Here is a 9,669-nt window from a genome sequence, read left to right as displayed (position 1 = left end):
TTGCTGCTTCTCTTCACCTCAGCCTCTGGCCGTCAAGGCTGAGGCTCCTTTCCCTTGTTTCATACCCCCCCCCCCCCCCCCGAAAGTTGATACTTCGACCGATTTAAATTAAAGCAATTACAAAAGGAAAATATCGAAAATCTGAAATCAAAATAGTGACGGTGCCCCCCTCCCCCCGTTGAAAAAAGGATATTTAATTCGGGAAAAGAGCATACAATAGGCGTTTTCACCCAGATAATGCCCTTTAGCTTTATCCTTGTGAATGTATTATGGCAGCCATTCACCACTATTGCCTTGTACTATGTTGTTGCCCTTGTGGGCTCCACCTATGGACCATTGTATTGTATTACACCGCATTGCATCATGTTGGTGCCCTTGTGGGCTCTGCCCCAGGCTCTGGCCCCTTGGCAGAGGTATATAGAGCTGCTGCCCTGCAGGCGGCTCTCAGTGCAGAGCAGTCCCAGGCAGGCACAGTTCCAGCTGATTAACGCCACTGTTCACTTCAACTCTCCATCTCGTGTGAATTGATGGTCGCATCAATTTAATCAGCTACAACATCGCGATGGAAGCAGCCCTCAAATTTGACCGACTGGAATTCAACCCACAGGCCGCTGAAGCCAAAGGGATTTTTTCGCACTTGCTCCGCTGTTTCGAGGCCTACCTCGCCGCCTCCCCCTCGCCCTCCGTCACCGACAAACAAAAGCTGAGCCTCCTCCACCCGGGCGAGCCATCGAATCTCCGTGCAAATCGAGGAAGCGACCACATAAGCAGACGTGGTCGCGATCCTGAAGCGGCAATACGTGAGGCCGGTGAACGAAGTATTCGCGCGGCATCTCCTCACCACTCGCCGCCAACGCCCCGGGGAATCGCTGGAGGAGTACCTACGCGACCTGAAAGCACTCGCGCAAAGCTGCAACTACAAGGCCGTCACGGCCTCACAACACATAGAACTCGCCATCCGGGACGCCTATGTGGCTGGTGTCTGGTCCAACTACGTCAGACAGCGCCTGCTCGATAAAGGCGCCCTCAACCTAGAAGAGATGGTAAAACTAGCCACCTCCCTAGAAGTAGCGTTTCAAAGCCTCAACGCTTTCCCCTCCGACCACACGACCCGGGAGGCTACCCTGCTATTTCTGCGGCCAGCACCAGCACCCCATGCAGCGTTGCCCAGCTCGGAACGCGACCTGTAGTGACTGCGGCAAGAAAGGACACTTTGCCAAAGTTTGCCTGGCCAGATCCAAGTCCTCCAAATCCAAGGCCCAACTCTCAGACTCACAGGCCCACAGACCCCGCAGCGGGGCTGCGTGCCTGCCGGCACTGACCCTTCGGAAGCGTCATCCGCCTCGTGCTGTCCCTGGGGGCAGCCATCTTCGACTCTATACAACACGTGCGACTCAGGGGGCCGCCATCTTGGCCGCCACCTTCTCGCCACCCGACACGTGCGACCAACGTGGGCCGCCATCTTGGCCGCCATCTTCATCGCCACCCGACACGTGCGACCGACGGGGGCAGCCATCTTGGGACCACCCCACTATCTCTGAACATGCCGGCTACCCGCAACTCAGCATGGTCACCCTCGACCAGTCACGCCCAAAGCACCTCAGAAACTCCATGATAACCGTCCGGGTCAGTGGGCACGAAACGCTCTGCCTGTTTGACTCCGGGAGCACGGAGAGCTTCGTACACCCAGAGACGGTAAGGCGCTGTTCTCTCCAAATCTCCCCCGCATTTCAAACAATCTCCCTCGCTTCCGGATCGCATTCAATGCAGATCCGGGGGTACTGTGTCGCGAACCTCGCGATACAGGGCGTCGAATACGCAAATTTAAAACTATATGTACTCCCCGATCTCTGCGCTCCTCTCCTATTGGGACTGGACTTCCAGTGCAACCTCAGGAGCTTGACCCTGAAGTTCGGCGGGCCCCTACCCCCTCTCACCGTATGTAGCCTCGTGACCTTTAAGGTCGACCCCCTCCCCCGCTCTTCGCGAAAGTCACCGCTGACTGTAAACCTGTCGCCACCAGGAGCATAGAACATTACAGCGCAGTACAGGCCCTTCGGCCCTCGATGTTGCGCCGACCTCTGAAACCACTCTAAAGCCCATCTACACTATTCCCTTATCGTCCATATGTCTATCCAATGACCATTTGAATGCCCTTAGTGTTGGCGAGTCCACTACTGTTGCAGGCAGGGCATTCCACGCCCTTGATATTCTCTGAGTAAAGAACCTACCTCTGACACTGTCCTATATCTATCTCCCCTCAATTTAAAGCTATGTCCCCTCGTGCTAGACATCACCATCCGAGGGAAAAGGCTCTCACTGTCCATCCTATCCAATCCTCTGATCATCTTGTATGCCTCAATTAAGTCACCTCTTAACCTTCTTCTCTCTAATGAAAACAGCCTCAAGTCCCTTAGCCTTTCCTCATAAGATCTTCCCTCCATACCAGGCAACATTCTGGTAAATCTCCTCTGCACCCTTTCCAATGCTTCCACATCCTTCCTATAAGGCGGCGACCAGAATTGCACGCAATACTCCAAATGCAGCCGCACCAGAGTTTTGTACAGCTGCAACATGACCTCATGGCTCCAAAACTCAATCCCTCTAATAATAAAGGCTAACATACCGTCCGCCTTCTTAACAACCCTCTCAACCTGGGTGGCAACTTTCAGGGATCTATGTACATGGACACCAAGATCTCTCTGCTCATCCACACTGCCAAGAATCTTACCATTAGCCCAGTACTCTGTCTTCCTGTTATTCCTTCCAAAATGAATCACCTCACACTTTTCTGCATTAAACTCCATTTGCCACCTCTCAGCCCAGCGCTGCAGCTTATCCATGTGCCTCTGTAACTTGTAACATCCTTCCGCACTGTCCACAACTCCACCGACTTTAGTGTCATCTGCAAATGTACTCACCCATCCTTCTACGCCCTCCTCCAGGTCATTTATAAAAATGACAAACAGCAGTGGCCCCAAAACAGATCCTTGTGGTACACTACTAGTAACTGGACTCCAGTCTGAACCCATTTCCCATCAACCACCACCCTTTGTCTTCTTCCAGCTAGCCAATTTCTGATTCAAACTGCTAAATCACCCTGAATCCCATGCCTCCGTATTTTCTGCAGTAGCCTACCATGGGGAACCTTATCAAATGCTTTACTGAAATCCATATACACCACATCAACTGCTTTACCCTCATCCATCTGTTTGGTCACCTTCCCAAAGAACTCAATAAGGTTTGTGAGGCACGACCTACCCTTCACAAAACCGAGTTGACTATCTCTAATCAAATTATTCCTTTCCAGATGATTATACATCCTATCTCTTATAAACCTTTCCAAGATTTTGCCCACAACAGAAGTAAGGCTCACTGGTCTATAGTTACCGGGGTTGTTTCTACTCTCGTTCTTGAACAAGGGGACATTTGCTATCCTCCAGTCTTCTCGCACTATTCCTGTGGACAAAGATGACTTAAAGATCAAAGCCAAAGGCTCAGCAATCTCCTCCCTAGCTTCCCAGAGAATCCTAGGATAAATCCCATCCGGCCCAGGGGACTTATCTATTTTCACACTTTCCAGAATTGCTAACACCTCCTCCTTATGAACCTCAAGCCCTTCTAGTCTTGTAGCCTGAATCTCAGTATTCTCCTCGACAACATTGTCTTTTTCCTGTGTGAATACTGACGAAAAATATTCATTTAGCACCTCTCCTACCTCCTCGGTCTCCAAGCACAACTTCCCACTACTGTCCTTGACTGGCCCTACTCTTACCCCAGTCATTCGTTTATTCCTGACATATCTATAGAAAGCTTTAGGGTTATCCTTGATCCTACCTGCCAAAGACTTCTCATGTCCCCTCCTGGCTCTTCTTAGCTCTCTCTTTAGGTCCTTCCTAGCTAACTTGTAACGCTTGAGCGCCCTATTTGAACCTTCATGTCTCATCTTTACATAAGCCTCCTTCTTCCTCTTGACAAGTGTTTTGACTGCTTTAGTAAACCACGGTTCCCTTGCTTGACCACTTTCTCCCTGCCTGACAGGTACATACTTATCAAGGACACGCAGTAGCTGTTCCTTGAACAAGCTCCACATTTCCATTGTGCCCATCCCCTGCAGTTTTCCTCTCCATCCGATGCATCCTAAGTCTTGCATCATCGCATCATAATTGCCTTTCCCCCAGATATAACTCTTGCCCTGCAGTATATACCTATCCCTTTCCATCACTAAAGTAAACGTAATCGATTTGTGGTCACTATCACCTACCTCCAAATCTAACACCTGTCCTGGTTCATTACCCAGTACCAAATCCAATATGGCCTCGCCTCTCGTTGGCCTAGCTACATACTGTGTCAGGAAATCCTCCTGCACACATTGAACAAAAACAGACCCATCTAAAGTACTCGAACTATAGTGTTTCCAGTCAATATTTGGAAAGTTAAAGTCCCCCATAACAACTATCCTGTTGCTTTCGCTCCGATCCAGAATCATCTTTGCAATCCTTTCCTCTACATCTCTGGAACTTTTCGGAGGCCTATAGAAAACCCCTAACAGGGTGACCTCTCCTTTCCTGTTTCTAACCTCAGCCCATACTACCTCAGTAGACGAGTCCTCATCAAACGTCCTTTCTGCCACCGTAATATTGTCCTTGACTAACAATGCCACCCCTCCTGCTCTTTTACCACCTTCCCTTAGCTTACTGAAATATCTATACCCCGGCACCTGCAACAACCATTCCTGTCCCTGCTCTATCCATGTCTCCGAAATGGCCACAACATCGAAGTCCCAGGTACTAACCCATGCCGCAAGTTCACCCACCTTATTCCGGATGCTCCTGGCATTGAAGAAGACACACTTTAAACCACCTTCCTGCCTGCCGGTACACTCCTGCAACTTTGAAACCTTATTCATGACCTCACTACTCTCAACCTACTGGATCTACAATTCAGGTTCCCAAGCCCCTGCTGAACTAGTTTAAACCCTCCCGAAGAGCATTAGCAAATTCCCCCCGCCAGGATATTGGTACCCCTCTGGTCCAGGTGTAGACCATCCGTTTGTAGAGGTCCCACCGACCCCAGAATGAGCCCCAATTATCCAGAAATCTGAAACCCTCCCTCCTGCATCATCCCTGTAGCCACGTGTTCAACTCCTGTCTCTCCCTATTCCTCACCTCGCTATTAAACGAGCGAGAGGACTTTACCAGGTGTGCCCTGTCTGGCCGATAGAAGTGCGGTTTGCACTCCGCGCAGACCTGGCAGTCCCTGGTCCCTGGACCTCCTCGATGGAGTAAGGCAGGTTGCAAGCCTTGATAAAGTGAAAAAAACGGGTGACCCCCGGGTGACAGGTCATTGTGGAGGGCCCGAAGTTGGTCTACTTGTGCGCTGGCACATGTACCACGGGATAGGGCATCTGGGGGCTCATTGAGCTTCCCAGATCGATTCCAGATATCGTAATTGTAGGTGGAGAGTTCGATCCTCCACCTCAGAATCTTGTCGTTCTTGATTTTGCCCCGCTGTGTGTTATTGAACATGAAGGCAACCGACCATTGGTCAGTGAGGAGAGTGAATCGCCTGCCCGCCTGGTTGAGGGTAGCGGCCAGAGCAAAGTCCGACGCATCGCCCCCCACCTGGAACGGAATGGACTCGTCCACAGCATTGCGGCTTTGGCAATATCGGCCTTGATGCGGTTGAAGGCCAGGCGGGCCTCAGCCGTCAGGGGAAAATGGTGGATTTAGTAAGTGGACGGGCCTTGTCCGCATAATTGGGGACCCACTGGGCATAGTAAGAGAAGAACCCCAGGCATCTCTTCAGGGCCTTGGGGCAGTGGGGGAGGGGGAGTTCCAAGATCGGGGTCAGGCCCTAGGACTCCGTTTTCCACAACGTAGCCAAGGATGGCTAGACGGGCTGTGCGGAAAACACATTTCTCCTCATTGTAGGTGAGGTTCAGGAGTTTAGCGGTGTGGAGGAAGTGCCAGAGGTTTTCGTCATGGTCCTGCTAGTCATGGCTGCAGATGGTGACATTATCTAAGTACGGGAACGTGGCCCGCAGCCCGTATTGGTCAACCATTCAGTCCATTTCCCGTTGGAAGACCATTGGTGACGCCGAAGGGAACCCTGAGGAAGTGGTAGAGGCGGCCATCTGCCTCGAAGGCAGTGTATGGGCGGTCCTCCGGGCGGATAGGGAGCTGGTGGTACACGGACTTCAAGTCAACTGTGGAGAAGACTCGATACTGCGCAATCTGGTTGACCATGTCAGATATGCGGGGGAGGGGTACCCATCGAACTGCGTGTACTGATTGATGGTCTGACTGTAGTCAATGACCATCCGATGCTTCTCCCCAGTCTTGACGACCACCACTTGGGCTCTCCAGGGGCTGGTGCTAGCCTTAATGATCCCCTCTCGTAGGAGTCGCTGGACCTCCGACCTGATAAAGGCCCTGTCCCGGGCAGTGTATCATCTGCTCCTAGTAGCGACAGGCTTACAGTCCGGGGTGAGCTTAGCGAAGAGTGAGCTTGGGGCGACCTTAAAGGTCACGAGGCTACAGACGGTGAGGGGGGGCAGGGGTCCACCGAACTTTAAAGTAAGGCTTTGGAGGTGGCACTGGAACTCGAGCCCCAGGAATAGGGCAGTGCAGAGATGGGAAAGGACGTAGAGCTTAAAGTTAGTGTATGTGGCATTATAGGTATTACGGTAGCTGAGAGGATAAAGTACCATTGGTAGAACCTGTATGCTTGCTATTGACTAGAGTGTATAATAGCTCCGCCCTGCTAGGCGGGGTATAAGAACCCGTGCCGCCCCAGCAGCCCTCATTCTGTACCTGAGCTGCTGGGGGAAACATCTAGCTTATTAAAGCCTTCAGTTGGACTACAACCTTGCTTTAGTGGTCATTGATCGTGCATCAGTGTACTCTACGCCTTGTACAGTAAGGGTCGTGACACAGTACCCCTGGATTCCTACTGAATGTGATCCGGAAACCAGGGAGATTTTCTGGGTCGCGGGTAAAATTGGGAGGGAGCAGCGCCTTACCATATCTGGGTGTATGAAGCTGTCTCTGCTCCCGGAGTCGAAAAGGCAGGCCATCTCGTACCCGTTGATCCAGACAGTCATCGTAGATTTGTGAGGTGATGAGGCCGGGACTGGTCGAGCGTGATCGAGGCAAGCTTCGGAAGGTGATGGTTAGGCTGGTCGGAGGTGGCGGCAGCCAGCGTACTACCGGGTGAGCAGGGCTCAAGGGAGGCTGCGGAGTTGTTCCAAGATGGCGGCCCCCATGGGTCACGCGTGGCGGTGGCATCGGAAATGGCGTCAAAGATGGCGGCCCTCATGGGCCGCGCGTGGCGGGTGGAGTACAAGATGGCATCAAAGATGGCTGCTCCACGGGTCGCACATGGCGGGTGGCGCGGCAGCTGGGGCGACGCTGACAGGCAGCAGGCAGTGCTGCTGGGCCTAGGAGTTTTAGGGAGAGATTGGGCCTGGCAGGCTTTCGCAAAGTGGCCCTTCCTCCCACACCCGTTGCAACTCGCGTTCCGTGCAGGGCAACGTTGTCTGGGATGCTTACCCTGGATGCAAAAGTAGAACTTTGGGCTTCCGGTGTTGGCGGGCTGCTGCGCGGAACAGGCTTGCGCCACACTCGAGTCGGATGATGGCACGCCCACGAGGTCCACGAGGGTGCCGCGTGGTCGGAGGTGTAGGCCTCCATGTTCTGGAAGGCCACCTCCAGCGAGTTTGAGAGCTGCACTGTCTCTGGGAGGCGGAGTGTACCCCCTTCTAGCAATCGCTGGCGGATGTAGTTCAATTTTATGCCTGCGACATAGGCGTCCCTGCTCAACAGCTCCGTGTGTTGGGTAGCCGATACCGCCTGGCAAACACAGTTCCGGCCGAGTACCCACAAGGCATGCAAGAATTTGGCTAGTGATTCCCCAGGGCGTTGTCGCCTCATGGCAAGAAGGTGCTTAGCATACACCTCGTTTACAGACTTTACATATTTCCCTTCTGTAGTATTATCGCCTCCGTATACGAGAGGGCGTCCCTGATGAGAAGGAACACTTATGGGCTCAGCCGTCCATTGAGGATCTGCTGCTTTTGGAGGTCGGTGAAGTCTTCGTTGGAGGATCCGAGGTACGCTTCGAAGCAGCTTAGCCAGTGCTCGAATGTTGCAGTGGCGTCGGCTGCCTGTGGGTCCAGCTCCAGGCGATCAGACTTGAGCGATGAATTCATCTTAGAAGTTTAGTCTATTAAATTGATGTACCATCAATGAACACAAAACGAGTAGTGAACATAACTGAGGCTTTAATAGACTAAACAGAAAGCCTCCTGGCCTCTGATCCCGAACTGGGTTGGAGGCGGAGACCAGCCACCTTTATACCGAGCCCGAGGGGAGGCGGAGCCATCGGGCAGTGGTTTACCACATTACATGTAATACAGTAGCTGTTTACCACAATACACATATTATATACTACAGTGGTTTACCACATCCCCATAATCCTTGATTCCCTTACTGATCAAGAATCTATCCATCTCATCCTTAAATATACACAATGATTCTGCCCCCACAGCTCTCTGTGGCAAGGAGTTCCAAAGACTCACAACCCTCAGAGAAGAAATTCCTCATCTCAGTCACCCCTTAATAATCTTTATTATTGCCACAAGTAGACTGACATTCACACTGCAATGAAGTTACTGTGAAAATCCCCGCGTCGCCACACTCCGACGCCTGTTCAGGTGCACTGAGGGAGAATTAAGAATATCCAAATTACCTAAAAGCACGTCTTTCGGTACTTATGGGAGGAAACCGGAGCACCTGGAGGAATCGCACGCAGACACGGGGAGAACGAGCAGACTCCGCTGACTCTGGCGCTGTGAAACAGTGCTAACTACTGTGCTACCGTGCCACCACCATATTCTGGTCCTAGACTCTTGCATGAGGGAAAACATCCTCTCAGTATTTATCCTGTCAAGTCCCTTAAGAATCCTATATGTTTCAATGAGTTTACCTCATTCTTCTAAATTTCAATGAGTAGAGTACCAAGTTGTTTAACCTTTGCTCATAAGACAATCCCTCCATATGGGGATCTTCTTAGTGAACCTTCTCTGAACCGCCTCCAATTAAATAATATCTTCCCTTAAATAAGTGGACCAAGACTTCCCTCAGTACTCCAGATGTGATCTCATGAATTCCTTGTACAGTTGCAGCAAGACTTTCCTACTCTTATACTCCAACCCTCCATTAGCCTTCCTGATTATCAGCTACACCTGTGTGCTAGCTTTCAGTGTTTCGTGCACTGGTATCCCCAAGCCCCTTTGTGTTACAGCTTTCTGCAGTTTTTCTCCATTTAAATAATAGGCTGCTCTTTTGTTCTCCCTTCACATTTTCCCTAATTATACTCCATTTGGCAAACTTTTGCCCACTTACTTAACCTCTCAATATCTCTTTGCAAACTGTTTGTATCCCTCTTGCAATTTGCCTTTCCACCTATTTTTGTGCAAATTTGGCTACAGTACATTTGCTTCCTTCCTTCAAGTCATTAATATATACTGTGTGGTAAACCACTGTGTTCCTATATTAAGGGTTGTATGGTAGAACCTGCACTACAGGTTCACCTGGGCCCCTGCATGACAGCTCCGCCCAGGAGCCGGGTTATAAAAATGCATGGCCTTCAGCTCGCAGCCATTTT

The sequence above is a fragment of the Scyliorhinus torazame genome, chromosome 10 (genome assembly GCF_047496885.1).
Source record: "Scyliorhinus torazame isolate Kashiwa2021f chromosome 10, sScyTor2.1, whole genome shotgun sequence".
Taxonomy (NCBI): Eukaryota; Metazoa; Chordata; class Chondrichthyes; order Carcharhiniformes; family Scyliorhinidae; genus Scyliorhinus; species Scyliorhinus torazame.
This window is presented reverse-complemented; position numbering follows the sequence as displayed.